Below are 14388 nucleotides of genomic sequence, written 5' to 3' on the forward strand. Positions count from 1 at the left end.
AGGGTTGTCTGATCCAAGTTCTGCTGGCCCAAGGAGACCCGAAGGGCCCTACAGCATGACTGTGTTGGTGTGTCAGTTCCATCTGAGTGTTCCGATCCAGGCTGGAGCTAGACGCACTTCTATATTCCGCCACCTGATACCACGATTCCTGCTTTGAAAAAGCAATGGATGAGCAGGTAAATGTGACCAAGAGCAACAAAAAGGCCCTAGAGATCAAGCATGTGGCACTACAAGCAGGATCTGGGTGAGCAAAAGCATCATTCCAGGATCTAGAAGGACTACTTGGAATATGGAAGACTAGCCTTCAAATGAGATATCACATAGGAGCCACAAAAGCACCAGCAGGGCTGACCTGTTTCTCCAGTTATTACACCAGAAGTATGAACCGATTGGGAAGCTGGAGACTGAGAAAAGTCCACAAGATGGAAATATTAAGTGCCTGCTAAAAGCACATGTCAGGGATTGAGCAATTAACTTGAAAACCTTATACTAAGTGGAAGAACTCAGTAGAAAATGCTACATATTATATGCTTCCATTTATGTGAAAAGTCTAGAATAGACAAATCCATTGAGACAGAAAGTATATTAGTGCTTGCCTAGGGCTAGGGGAGGGGGGTGCAGAGTGGATAGAGAGGGACCGCTAAATGGGTGCTGGGTGTGTTTTCTGGCATGATGAAGATGTTCTAAACTGATATTGTGGTGATGGGTGCACAACTCTGTGAATATACCATCAATCATTAAATTGTACATTTGAATGGATAAATGTTATGGATGGGTAAATTTTATGGTATATAAATTATATCTCACTAAAGATGCTTTCAAAAAGAAATAAAGTATATATTTTATTCTCTCCAGAAAAATGGAGATAATTTTTCTCCTATGTGGACTATATTATCTCATTTTTCTCATGAAAAGATTCAGCATGGAGAGGCAATATATCGCAGTAACTAACAGCATTGGGTTTTAGAGTCAGACTCTCTCAAAACACTCTCTTAAAGCTGTGTTTTGTACAGTTGTGTGATTCTGTGTCTCAGTTTCCTCATCTACAAAATGGGGATATAGCAAAACCTACTTCTTTGAGTTGTTGGAAGGATCAAATGAAAGGGGTTAGCATAGTACCTGACATGAAACTGAGTGCAAAATGAATGTTCAGTATTCAAAAGGGCCTTTAAAATATGCATATTTACTTATATGTAAAATATTCTCTCTGCAGGGTCCAAGAAACTGATAAGGTTTATTGCATGGGGGACAGAAACTGGGTGGCTGGGTGAAAAGATGCAGGAGGGAAATATCCCAGACTATATAATCTTTTTTATATTTTTGGAATTTTCAGTCATGTAAGTTTATTACACATGCAGTGAAAAATTAAGTTTAATTGGTTTTTGAAAAAGAAACAGGACTTTATTTGTACCCCAAACCAGTCTAGCAGGCTAGACTAGTTACACTTGCAGGTTCCAGGATCTGATAGAGCCAACCAAATACCTGAAAATCAGGTACAAACCTTGGTAAAGACACACATCTTATCTAGAGAGAGATTTCAATAATGGGGAGTTGAAAGATACCCAATGGAAAATTTGTTACTGTAAGCAATAGATAATATTATTGGTTCAGACAGAAAACTGGTTGATTTAAAATCAAAAGGGCGTCATGATGATATGGTAGTTAGTTAAGAGCGTGGAATCTGTAGCTAGACGGCTTGGTTTGAATTCCAGCTTTGTCATTTGTGATTTTTAACCTCTCTGTGCCTCAGCTTTCTCATCTGCAATATGGGGATAAGATGGTAGGGTTTTCGTGAAGACTGAACGAGGGAAAACTTAGACTAGAACTTAGAACAATAATGAATGTTGGTTATTATAGTTTGTGGAGTTCCAGGGAAATTCCAAGCTCTGATACAGAGGCATGGAAGAATTATCTGAAGAGTTGAATGAAAATATTGAAAAGACAAGCTATCATCTGAGGAAGGTGTTCCATGTTGGAAAAAATTAAGTCTGTTAGAGGAAAATGTCTTAGAAATTATATATACCCAAGTAAGAAAAATCAGTAACAACTATAAAGCAACAAATGATCAATAATTGGGTTGAAATTAAAGAAAATGGAAAGAAAAGAGAGACAGGAGCAAGAAGAGGAGGAAGAGAATAGGTTGCCAGTTTTCTGTTATTTACTATTTTTTCTGTTATTTACTATTTGAGTTTTTCTGTTACTTACTATTTCAGAGGCATTCATGAACACTGAAATCAGAAATTTAAAAAATGTTGGAAAAGGCAACTTTAATTTTGAACACTGTTAAAAAGTGCTTAGACCATGAAGAATTTCCAGGTTGCTGGAAAGAGATTCCCAATGAAGAGATATCTTTTGTTTAAACTTCATTGGACACTTATTTGAAAAAATTCTTTGGGGGGAAAATACATATATGAGAAAGATTATTTTTATATTTTATATATATATGATTTGTTACATATGTGATACATATATAATGAAGAAAGTATAATAAAAATGAACATGTATGGACCTATCACCCACTTAAGAGTTGGAATATTAGCAAAATCATTATTTCTTTATGTGCCCTCTCCCTAGACCATTCATTCCCTAGCTTCCTTCTCAAAATATTGTTCAGTTGCTCTTGTTTTTAGGCATTTTAAAAATGTTACCACGCTGTATGTATTATTCTATGACTTATTTTTCTCATTCTGCAAATATTCATCTATAATGATGCATCAATGTTAAATTCATTGAGTTTCACACACATTGAAAAGATATTCCACAATTAAATATACTCCTGTCAATGGCATTTTGATTGTTTCAGGATTTTTGCTCTTATAAACAATGCTGGTCAGACCATTCTTGCATGTCTTTTTTCCCCCCTAGCTTTTATCAAGCTAAAATTGACAAATAAAACTTGTGTGTATTTATGGTATACACCATGATGTTTTAAGATACACTCACACACACACACACACACACACTTTGTGAGATTATCACCACAATAAAGCTAAGTAACATATCCTTCACCTCACATCATTATCATTTTGTGTGGGTGCAGTGAGAACGTTTAATTTAGCAAATGTCAAGCATAAAATATAGTATTTTAACTATAATCACTAGCCTTTGACCAACATCTCCCCATATCTCTTACCTCTACACTGTTTTCCATGATGGTACCACCGCTTGCATCTTAGTATGGATATTTAAAGTATTTCTTTGTGACAGCCATGAGTGAAATTGCTCAGTAATGTTCAGCTTTACAAAAGAATGAAAAAGTTGTTTTCCAAAGTAATTGCACCAACTTACACTCCTATAAAGAGTGCATGAGAATTCTCATAGATCACACCCACATCTACACTTGGTATTGGCAAACTTCGTAATTTTTGAGATTTTATGTGCACTTAATTTACATTCTCCTGATAACTAATGATATGTGAGGGTCTTTTCTTATCTCTCTTTGCATTTGTGCTTCCTCTTTTGTGAAATGGCTGTGATCTTATGCCTATGAGGTGAATTATCATTCAGTTCTCTTTTTTTCTGAAATGTAATCCTCCACAAGTTATATACATTGCTGTATAGGGCTTATCTTTCCATATATTTTGATGGAAGATTTGATTTCTTAATTTTAATGTAATCTAACTTATCAATCTTATCTCTTTTAAGAATTCCTTCCCTAGGGCACCTGGGTGGCTCAGTTGGTTAAGCGACTGCCTTCAGCTCAGGTCATGATCCTGGAGTCCCTGGATCGAGTCCCGCATCGGGCTCCCTGCTCGGCAGGGAGTCTGCTTCTCCCTCTGACCCTCCCCCCTCTCATGTGCTCTCTCTCATTCTCTCTCTCTCAGATAAATAAATAAAATCTTTAAAAAATAAATAAATAAATAAAAATCTCTTAAAAAAAAAAAAAGAATTCCTTCCCTACTCAAAGCTTTCAATAAAGTTTTAAAATTTTACCTTTCACATCTAACTCATTAATCCACTTGGGAATTGGTTTTTGTGTATGAGTTAGGGAGTTAACTTTATTTTTTCCTCATATGGAACACCAACTTTTCCAGCACCACTTTTTGACTATTCCATTTTTCCTTAGTGATTCACAACACTACCTATGTCAAATACAGAATTTCCCCAGTATACTTAGGGCTCCTTCTGAGGTCTGGTTTTTTTCTTTCATTGTCTATTTTATTTATGATATTAACAGTACTGCACTGTTTTAATGACAATAGCTTCATAATAAAGCTTAATATAAAAGGAAAGTCTCCCGATCCCTCCACCTTATTGTTCCTTAGGACTATCTTGATGATTCTTGGATTTGGCTATTCCACGCATCTAACAGGTAATACTGGCCCCATGCCAGGCTTGCTTATTATGTTCTGGTAATATCCCATGCCCCGCCCCCCCATATCTCAGTGGTTTAAAATGAGCAAAAAAAGGGGCGCCTGGGTGGCTCAGTTGGTTAAGCGACTGCCTTCGGCTCAGGTCATGATCCTGGAGTCCCGAGATCGAGTCCCGCATCGGGCTCCCTGCTCAGCGGGGAGTCTGCTTCTCCCTCTGACCCTCCCCCCTCTCATGCTCTCGCTCTATCTCATTCTCTCTCTCAAATAAATAAATAAAATCTTTAAAAATAAATAAATAAAATAAATAAATAAAAATAAAATGAACAAAAAAGTGGCTCACATTACATAATTCCTGTGTCAGCTCTTTTCCATGACACCCCCATTCTACAAAGCAGAGACTATTAGGACAGCTGTATAACGCTCATTGCTGAGGAAAAGAGGGGCAGAGGGAAAGAGAGCTCTGGAGTACGGTGCCCTGTCAATGCAATGCTCTGATAAGAAATGACACATGCATCCAAATGTAACTCACTGGCCAGAACTGGTCACATGGCCCCACCAGACTCCAAAGAAGTCAAGAAGCGCAATCTACCATGTGTCTGGAAGGCAGAAAAAACTTGTTGAATGAATAGCTACCATCACACGGACCACTACCTTGAAGGCCTCAGCACCCTTCCAATGGGCTTACAGAATGTACAGATAGAAACAAGGGGGTGGAAGGTCAAGAGGCTGAACTCAGGATCTACAGAATCCTACTTCATCATTTTGCCCAGGGCCTATCTGGTCATTTATTTCGTGGAATTTTAGATTCAAACTAAGACAGGGCTTAAATAAACTTCTAGCAAAGGCTGTGGAAATAGAACGATATAAGTCACCTCTCCGAGAGTGGAAAAAATTAAATCAGAGAATGAATTCACTTAGTTTGCATTAAAGGAAAATTATGAAGCTGATTACTTGGATCTCAAATTCCTTTTTTCCAGAAGGGATCTTAAACCCCTTCTCTTTGTAGCTAAACAGAAAACCTATCTGCTGGTTAATCATGTGAAAGAAAATGTTACAAGTAAGCTGCATTTGACTATTTCTAATTTTTATCACAAATTATAAACCCTCTCTGTGTGTTTCCTTACACTGTTAATTTCTTATAGTACAGATCTGACCAAACAAGTCTGAAATATGAAATATTTTAGATGACTTTGAAAAGCCATAGATTAAATTGTTCATAAATCATACATAATGTTAATAAGTTCATCATTTCAGGTAAGACATCGTTGACAATGACGTCACTCCATTGACTGCATTTTTCTTTTCCCTCTTAGAGCTGAACCATTGTTAACACGGTCTCAAAAATGTCAGTGTGACTTGCTAGCGTTTGAAATAGATACCATGGCACTCTTGCTGCCACATTTGTTTACAAGTCTGAATTTTAAGAAGTGCCTATGACTATTTCTACATCTAAATACAATAAATACAAAGTCTTACTTTCCCATAAATACATATAACTAATCTACACCAGCAAGTCCATAGCTGCTAAGCAATAGACAACGAATTCTTCTGACTTCCACCTGTCCCCCAGAAGAAAGAGCTAGCACTTGATTCAGCACATCTGGTGAAAATATGTGTAAACACAAACGAAACCATAAACATAATGCCTGAGAAAGGTGAGGACCCTGTGTCAGATTGCCTGAGTTTGAACCCCCATTCCTTCACTTTTTAGTTGTGTGGACAGGGGTGATCATAACATAGAGGCTAAGAGGCGGCATTCTGGAATTAGGTTAGTGGAATCTGCCTCCTGCTAGCTATGAGTCTTTGGGAAAGTTATTTAAACTAAGCCTCACTTTCCTCATCTATAAAACAGGGATAATATTAGTATTTACCTCATTTATATTTTTAAAGTGCTTGACATTCGTGCCAGGTACATAGTAAGTGTTCAATTAATAACTCTTATTATATTAGTAATATTGATAGTATACAAAGGTACTTACTACAGGGAAAATGTCATTATGCTTGTCATTACAGATAGCCACAAGTTCACCCCTAGTGCATATGGATTGTCTTCACTTTCCAAAGATCACATTTTTTTTCCTACCAGCTCAGTTGGGAAACTTAGACATTACTAGATATATGGACATAGGATCCTAGGAATGAAATCAGTGTCATCTTATCAATATGCACAAATGTGAGGATCTGAAGGTACATCCCTCATGGGGAAGACAGGGGTATAAACCCCCAGGGCAAGCAAACCCATTGCCTGACCACATGCTTCACTATCTGTCCCAGAGGCTGCTCCTCCCCCAGATATCTGCAGGTTGTTCCAGAAAACAGGTTGTTCCTCAAGAACACAGCCTGCATCCCAAGAGACCAGAGCCCTTGATTGCTTTGTTCAAAGACATGTGTGATTGTAGCACAGAGGGAACAAGTTTGGGTGATCAAGGAAACACTCCCGAGTTCAAAGGGAAGGCTTACACTGTGGGCTGAGGAAAGAATCTCACCAAAGTTCCCACGGCAAGTTGTGTACTGTCATGTCTCCAATATAGAAACACCCCGTCAGTGAACAGAAATTTCCAGATTTTCTATTTCCACTGAACTGGGTGTCCTGAGATAGAAGCTAAAGGCATCTGGAATTTTAATGTTTTACTAGCCATTATAGATCCTCAATACTGGCTCTTTCCTCCCAGTGCTGAGAAATAGTGGGGAACATTGGTAATGGTGTTGAAGAGAATAAGGCAATAACAAAATGCGTCATTCTAGGCCAAAGGTCACAGGGACGCATCTCTTCCATGGAGGGCTCAGTGATGAGTGCAGTACGGGACCCATAGCCCATCTCTGCTTATGGCTCTGCCCTGAGAACCCTGCTAATTGATAACAGGTCGCAACTCTTCATTTCCTTCTCGTTCACCTTCTACAAGCGCCTTTGGCCTCTCCCTCACCTGGCTGATGCTCATTTGTTCTGATGACACATCTCCCTTCCACTCTCAGGGGCTAGCCCAGCTCTGTTAGCCACAACTCCCCCATTTCCTGCCCAGACGCCCTTTCCTGAATAAGCCTATTCATCCCACGCGTGGGAGAAATTGGCTGATCCCTGAGCACAGATTAATGCAACTGCCAAGGCTGGGTTCTTTCCAACAAAGTGACCTGTTTTCCCCCCAACAGACCAGCCCATGAACTCTGAAGGGTATGTGTGTGCGCGGATATGTGTGCACACGCGCGTGTGTCTTAACAAAGCAGTAAAAAGCCAAGAATTTCTCATTTAATTACCTGTTTGATAACTAGTTGTGCAACTTCTTCCCTTTCTCCCTTTTTTCTTTTCAAATTTTCCAAATCCATTTATTAATGCTTATGATGCTGACAGCTGACATCATTGATACTTTAACAAAACCACTTAAAATTAGCCAAATATTGGGGCACCTGGCTGGCTCAGTCAGTAGAGCATGTGACTCTTGATCTCAGGGTCATGATTTCAAGCCTCATGTTGGGCATGGAGCCTACTTTTAAAAAAATTAGCCAAATATCTAAGATAGTTACAGGTACAAAAGATATACAAATTAAAACAATTTGTAGTTGACCATAACTTCTGTATTCAGACATGATTATAAATGTAAAACTTTAGAAAAACTATACACCATCTACTCTGAGTGGTTTACATCTTAGAAAACAAAACCAGTCTTTCTTTGTTACACATTTAGTGTTTCTGGGAGGCTGAGGAGAGAAACACCATGATGCTTTGAACTTTTGTTCTTTTCTCTTATTGGCTGTTGTACTCTGAGGTAAGTGTGGTGACAGTCCATGAGACAGGGCTGAAGACTTTCCAGAGTATACACACAATCTTTTGAACTAAAGATTCATGCCAGCTTTGTCCTGTGATTGCGTAGAACGCTCAATGAAAAACCACTCCGGCAAATAACTGATGGCAAATACTTGAGGTGTGGGTTAGCATCCATCAAAGTTAATTCTCCCCCAAACACTGCTAAACTTTCAACTTTGCAGTTTGCAGACTGCTAGTGAAGAAAGTATTGGGCAAGAAACTGATTTACTGTGGGTGCAGCTAGGTCAAAAGCAAAGCTCATTCAAAACTCAGTGTTGCGGGGGCGCCTGGGTGACTCAGTCATTAAGCATCTGCCTTCGGCTCAGGTCATGGTCCCAGGATCCTGGGGTCAAGCCCCATGTTGGGCTCCCTGCTCAGCAGGAGCCTGCTTCTCCCTCTCCTCCCTGCTCCTGCTCTCTCTTCCTATCTCTGTCTCTCTCTCTCTCCAATAAATAAAATCTTAAAAAAAAAAAAAAAAAAAAAACCCTCTAGGCGTTTCATTCTCAGGACTTGTTTCTTGGTGTAGGTATCACCTGTAATGTCCACAGACCCTGCTACTTCGGAGAAGGGGGGTAGATTTCTTCAAATTTTGAAGCCAACAGCATAGCATCAGTGCCCCCAAGCTGAAGTTTTCCTCCCAACACAGACATGGATGAGAGGAACCTATCAGTGTAGCTCACAGCCAAATACAGGGTCTCATCCTGTAGTTTATATCCTTCTCTTACTTCAGCTAACCGGTCCACAAGGATAGCCTTCGTGCTATGAGGGCTGGCTGTCTGTTTCTTCTGTAACCCAGGGTCGGCTTACATTTCACCTCCATTTCCTTGAGGTAAGCGTGAATGTCCTCAGGGTAGTCTGGCACTTCATTAACACTCACTGGCTCTTCATCTTCTAGTAGAATTGTTATGTCCACAGTGTGTGGTGACTCAAAGCTACCATCCATTGGATAATCAAGAGGCACCAGCGATTTTCTTGATCCAAGAAAGTAATAGCTGAGTTAAAAGCCCGGACATTTTCATGTTCTGTTTTTTAGATGGAGCTAAAGTCTCGATCTTTTAAGTCTCTTCTGCTTCCTCCACATGAATGGTAAATGCAGGCTGTTTACTGTTTGCTTTCCAGGGAGGAACAGGAACATGCTCATCATTTATAGAAGATACTTAAGAGGTACAACATGTCATGTCTTGGGCCTCGGTTGTGGTGCTGGACCATGCGGGCCCCCGGGTCTGGGGCTGCTGGGTGGGCACTGCTTTCTCTTCTCGGGGTTGCTGTTCTCCTGGTCCTCTTGGAGCACCGTGTGCAGCAATGTTAGCAGTGCCCAGCCCACCTTGAGGGCCACAGGCCCAGATGCAGAGCTGCCCAACATCACTGCTCCCAGGGCTCTGGCTTGATCCACCTGCGGTGCCAATCAGCATGTACTCCATCCCATGGAACCCCCTGAAGAAGTGCTGGCCACCTGCGGGCTCAGGATCGCGCAGGAGAACCCCCCCGCCAAGGTTGCAAAAGGCGCAGGCAAGCACTGCGGGGCAGGGAGGGCTAAAGGTGCCCTTGAGAGAAGATATTTGCAAATGATATATCAGATAAAGGGCTAGTATCCAAAATCTATAAAGAACTTATCAAACTCAACACCCAAAGAACAAATGATCCAATCAAGAAATGGGCAGAAGACATGAACAGACATTTTTCCAAAGAAGACATCCAAATGGCCAACAGACACATGAAGAAGTGTTCAACATCCCTTGGCATCAGGGAAATTCAAATCAAAACCTCAATGAGATACCACCTCACACCAGTCAGAATGGCTAAAATTAACAAGTCAGGAAACTACAGATATTGGCGGGGATGCGGAGAAAGGGGAACGCTCCTACACTGTTGGTGGGAATGCAAGCTGGTGCAGCCACTCTGGAAAACAGTATGGAGGTTCTTCAAAAAGTTGAAAATAGAGCTACCATACAACCCAGAAATTGCACTACTGGGTATTTACCCCAAAGATACAAATGTAGGGATCCGAAGAGGTACGTGCACCCCTGTGTTTATAGCAGCAATGTCCACAATAGCCAAACTATGGAAAGAGCCAAGATGTCCATTGACAGATGAATGGATAAAGAAGATGTAGTATATATATACAATGGAATATTATGCAGCCATCAAAAAAAAAAAGAAATCTTGCCATTTGCAACGACGTGGATGGAACTGGAGGGTATTATGCTAAGCGAAATAAGTCAATCAGAGAAAGACATGTATCATATGATCTCACTGATATGAGGAATTCTTAATCTCAGGAAACAAACTGGGGGTTGCTGGAGTGGTGGGGGGTGGGAGGGATGGGGTGGCTGGGTGATAGACATTGGGGAGGGTATGTGCTGTGGTGAGCGCTGTGAATTGTGTAAGACTCTTGAATCACAGATCTGTACCTCTGAAACAAATAATACATTATATGTTAAAAAAAAGAAGATAGTAGGAAGGGTAAAATGAAGGGGGGTAATTGGAGGGGGAGACGAACCATGAGAGACTATGGACTCTGAGAATCATGAATCATGGAACACTGCATCAAAAACTAATGATATAATGTATGGTGATTAACATAACATAATAAAATTTTTAAAAATAAAATAAAACAAAGGTGCCCTTGAGATGTAGCCCTTTTCTCCCTTTTACTTGGTTGATTGGTTGAATTTTGTCCCCCTTACTGGGGTAAATTCAGGGTATTATCAAGTAAGAAAATTTTATCTCATTTCTTTATCAAGAGAAAAGATAAATCTTATGGTCCAGATGGGCCTGTGGGTGTAGTTAATTCCTGAAGGGATCCCAGCTTCTGAAAATGTGAGAAAGTCCCTCTTTCCATTGATGTAAGTGATGACGGGTCACAGGGACGGCCACAAACTCAGGAAGACTACAGACTGTGAGGGGGATGCATCAAAATGTTGTGTACTGAAAACTGTGTCTGCATTATTAGAACTGTATTTGAGATATTTACCAATTTCCTAGCAATTTTCAGACACTGTGTTAGTTGCTGTGGAGAAACGAACAATTGCTTCATTGCCTTTGTTACAGCCTCACAATCTATGGTGAGAAGAAAAATACCAACAAAGAGTTCCAATTGATGGTAGAATGACAAAAATCTCTTAAAAATACAAAATAAAACGAGCTGTGAGTTTACAGGGAGGGAGAGGGGCAAAGAGCAAATAGGGAGACCTATGAAGATCTCATGAAGGAAGGTGGGCTACAGCAAGCCCTTGGGGTTGAGTAGGAATTAAATAGGCAGAGAATTCTGTACCTAGCTTTACTTACCTTCATGACGTAAATCATGGGGAGACATGATGTTATCTATCTACTTGTTCATCTGTCTCTTGTCTCCCCACCCCAGAGAATGTGAGCTCCATGAGGACAGAGATTCTGTGTGTTCCCTACACTGTCCCAGCACCAAGAACAGCGCCTACCATATGACAGGCACATGATGAATACTTGTGGATAAATAAAGAAATGATTGAAGAGTCAAAGTATTCCTGGTAAAAGAAACAATATAAGCAAAGGAAGACTGGGATAGACAACTCGTTGATTGGCCGGCCATCTATTCCATGTTTGGAGTTATATAAGGGCTTTCAGTGTGTTCTGCCTAAAGCGAGGATAGGTGAGTTTTTTCCGTGAAGGGCCAGAGAGAAAATACTACAGGTTTTGAGGGCCCTAGAGTCTCTGTTACAGTGACCTCAGCTCTGCCACTATAGCATGAAAACAGCCAGAGATAACATGTGAAGGCATATGTGTTGCTGGGTTCCAGTAAAACTTGATTTACCAAACAGGCACTGGGTGGAATTTGACCTGCAGGCTATCGCTTGTCAGTACCTGACCTTAATAAATCCAAGACAAAGAAATTATTGCACTATATATGATTGATTAGTTCACATCAATGTGGGAGAAAAAGACAGATTATCAATATTTGCATCATGAATTGATTACCTGCCTGCACATGTTGTAGACCCCAGCTTAGCCTAAGGAACAAAGTTTCTACTCCGTCACATTGACTCTCCTAGGCCTGTGCTGAAAACTTGGCTCATTTCCCTCCAGAGCATTTTGATGAATGGTTAGCAAATATGATGAACAAATTTCTAAACATGTGGCAGAAACACTGGAGTGTATGTCCCCAGGAGAACTTCCTTTCATGATTCAAATTTAAATTTTTATTTGAAATATCTAGACGACTCAGCACTTTTCTCATCGAGGGCAAATATATGCAGGATCAAATATTAAGCTCTTCTGTAGGGATTTCACCTAGAAATCCCAAACATTAGTACACCATAATCACATTAAGGTTAAGAGAGCAACAAAATAACACGAGCCAGGACTTAAACCACAACCCAGAACTATGTCTTAGCTACGTCTTAGGAGACAGCTGATCATTGACTCACATGAGTTAGAAGGAAAATTCACACAGGCACAGCCTGGGTTGAAACAACTAGGCAGAGAAATTCAGGCTGTCAAAGAGTGAAGGCCAAGGAAATCAGCTAAGGCATAAAGCGCCAGGCAAGTCTCAAAGGTGTGGGCAGGTCGGGGTAAAATCTAAAAAATTTAACCGAGACCAGAAGATTCAGACATCTAGATATTGGCTCTGAGAAGTCAGAAAGGGCAGCTGAAGAGCAGAGAGGGGTAAAGCTGATCACAGTCCCCATGGGGCACATACCCAGAATACATTTCCAAGTGAAGGATTGCTAGACCTTCTAATTCCTACAATCATTCTGTCCATGCAGTTTTCTTTGTTTTAGGGTCAGTGAAGGTTGATGAGGAAGACTTTAAAAAGGCACAACTAGATTCTCTTGATCCAACTTCTGAAGGTGAAACATCAAATGTGTCAAGTGAAATCAAAGGTATATTTCCTATGACCTTTTATCATTCCCCATTTCTACACATCATAAGAGATTGATGTAAATAAATAAATAAATAAATAGGAGTTATCTGGCAGACCCATCTTCCCATGTACCTGAGCACACAAATATATTTATTACTTTTCCCAGCCTTCCTGTCAGCTCTATAACTAAGCTCCAGCTAATGGGATGGGAATAGGAAGTAAGGTAATGTTTCTTCCAATCTTGGACAATCAAAAATATCTAAACATAGTCTTGCATCTTCTTCTCCTCTTCTAGATGGCTGGAACAGAAAGGGCTCTTGGGGCAAATTGAGATTCATGTGTACAAAATGGCAAAGATTCAAGATTGATGGAGACTGGGTTTCCGAATCACAGCATGGAGGAGAGCCAGCAATCCAAGAGAGCCATCATTGTATTGTGACATCAGGTTTAAGCCTCTGATATTGGGGGCATATCTACTACAGCAGTTAACATTACCTTCACTAACGTTCCAGAGAGGAGCACACTTTGGTACCGGAAATTTTTGCAAATATTGCCTGCCCTCACAGAGCCTGAGCACTGTAAAAATGGGTGAAAGGGAGTGGGAGATACAGGCTTCCTGTTATGGAATGAATAAGTCACAGGAATAGAAGGCATCGCATAAGGAATATAGTCAATGGTATTGTAATAGTGTTGTATGGTGACAGATGGTAGCTACACTTGGGGTGAGCACAGCAAAATGTATAAACTTGTCCAATCACTATGTCATACACCTGAAACCAATGTAACATTATGTGTCAACTATACACAAATAATTTTTTTTAAATCAGTGTGAAAAAAAGAATAGAATAAATGAAATTAAGTTAACATAACATTTTCCTCATTTAAGCAAAATTCAATCATATCTCCTATGCATATAAAAAAGAATGAAGTAAACAAAACAGTCCTTGGGAACTGGGACAGGATTGGAAGATCTAGGCTGGTATTAATTCCTACAGACCATTGAAAAAATGATGAAAACAAGGAGCTTCCAAAAACAAGGAACACAGTGGAATGCATCTGAGGACCATTGGCAAACACCACAGAACATTTGTCTTTTCCCTTTTTTGTCTTAAAATTTTATCATTTTTTCTTTTTCTTGTTCTTTTTTCTCTCTATTCTCTGAGCTATCATAATACTTCCTATTTACCATGAATATATAATGTCTTATTTATTTCACACATATAATTCCTACCAAATTGCATTTCTGTAAGGGCAGATACCAAGTCTTTTAACATTTTTCCTTTTGTTCCTAGGAGACCCAGAATTGAGTCCATGCCACTTCTCAATTCAAGATCCACAATCACCAGTGATCTGTGACAAGGTGCTGGTCTGGTTTGGTTTGTTATTTTTCTCCCTTTCCCCTTCACCACCAATCTCAAGTTCCCATCCTCCAACAG

At 40.0% G+C, this 14388-nt stretch overlaps 1 pseudogene; it reads right to left on the minus strand.

The window, feature by feature from the left end:
* Positions 1–7981: 7981 nt before the first annotated feature.
* Positions 7982–9475, minus strand: LOC123852332 (cyclin-A2-like; annotated as a pseudogene).
* Between the last annotated feature and the right edge of the window lie 4913 nt (positions 9476–14388).

The sequence above is a fragment of the Mirounga angustirostris genome, unplaced genomic scaffold (assembly GCF_029215605.1).
Source record: "Mirounga angustirostris isolate CCGP_5_RB_7025 unplaced genomic scaffold, mMirAng1.0.hap1 SCAF_14, whole genome shotgun sequence".
NCBI classification, from domain to species: domain Eukaryota; kingdom Metazoa; phylum Chordata; class Mammalia; order Carnivora; family Phocidae; genus Mirounga; species Mirounga angustirostris.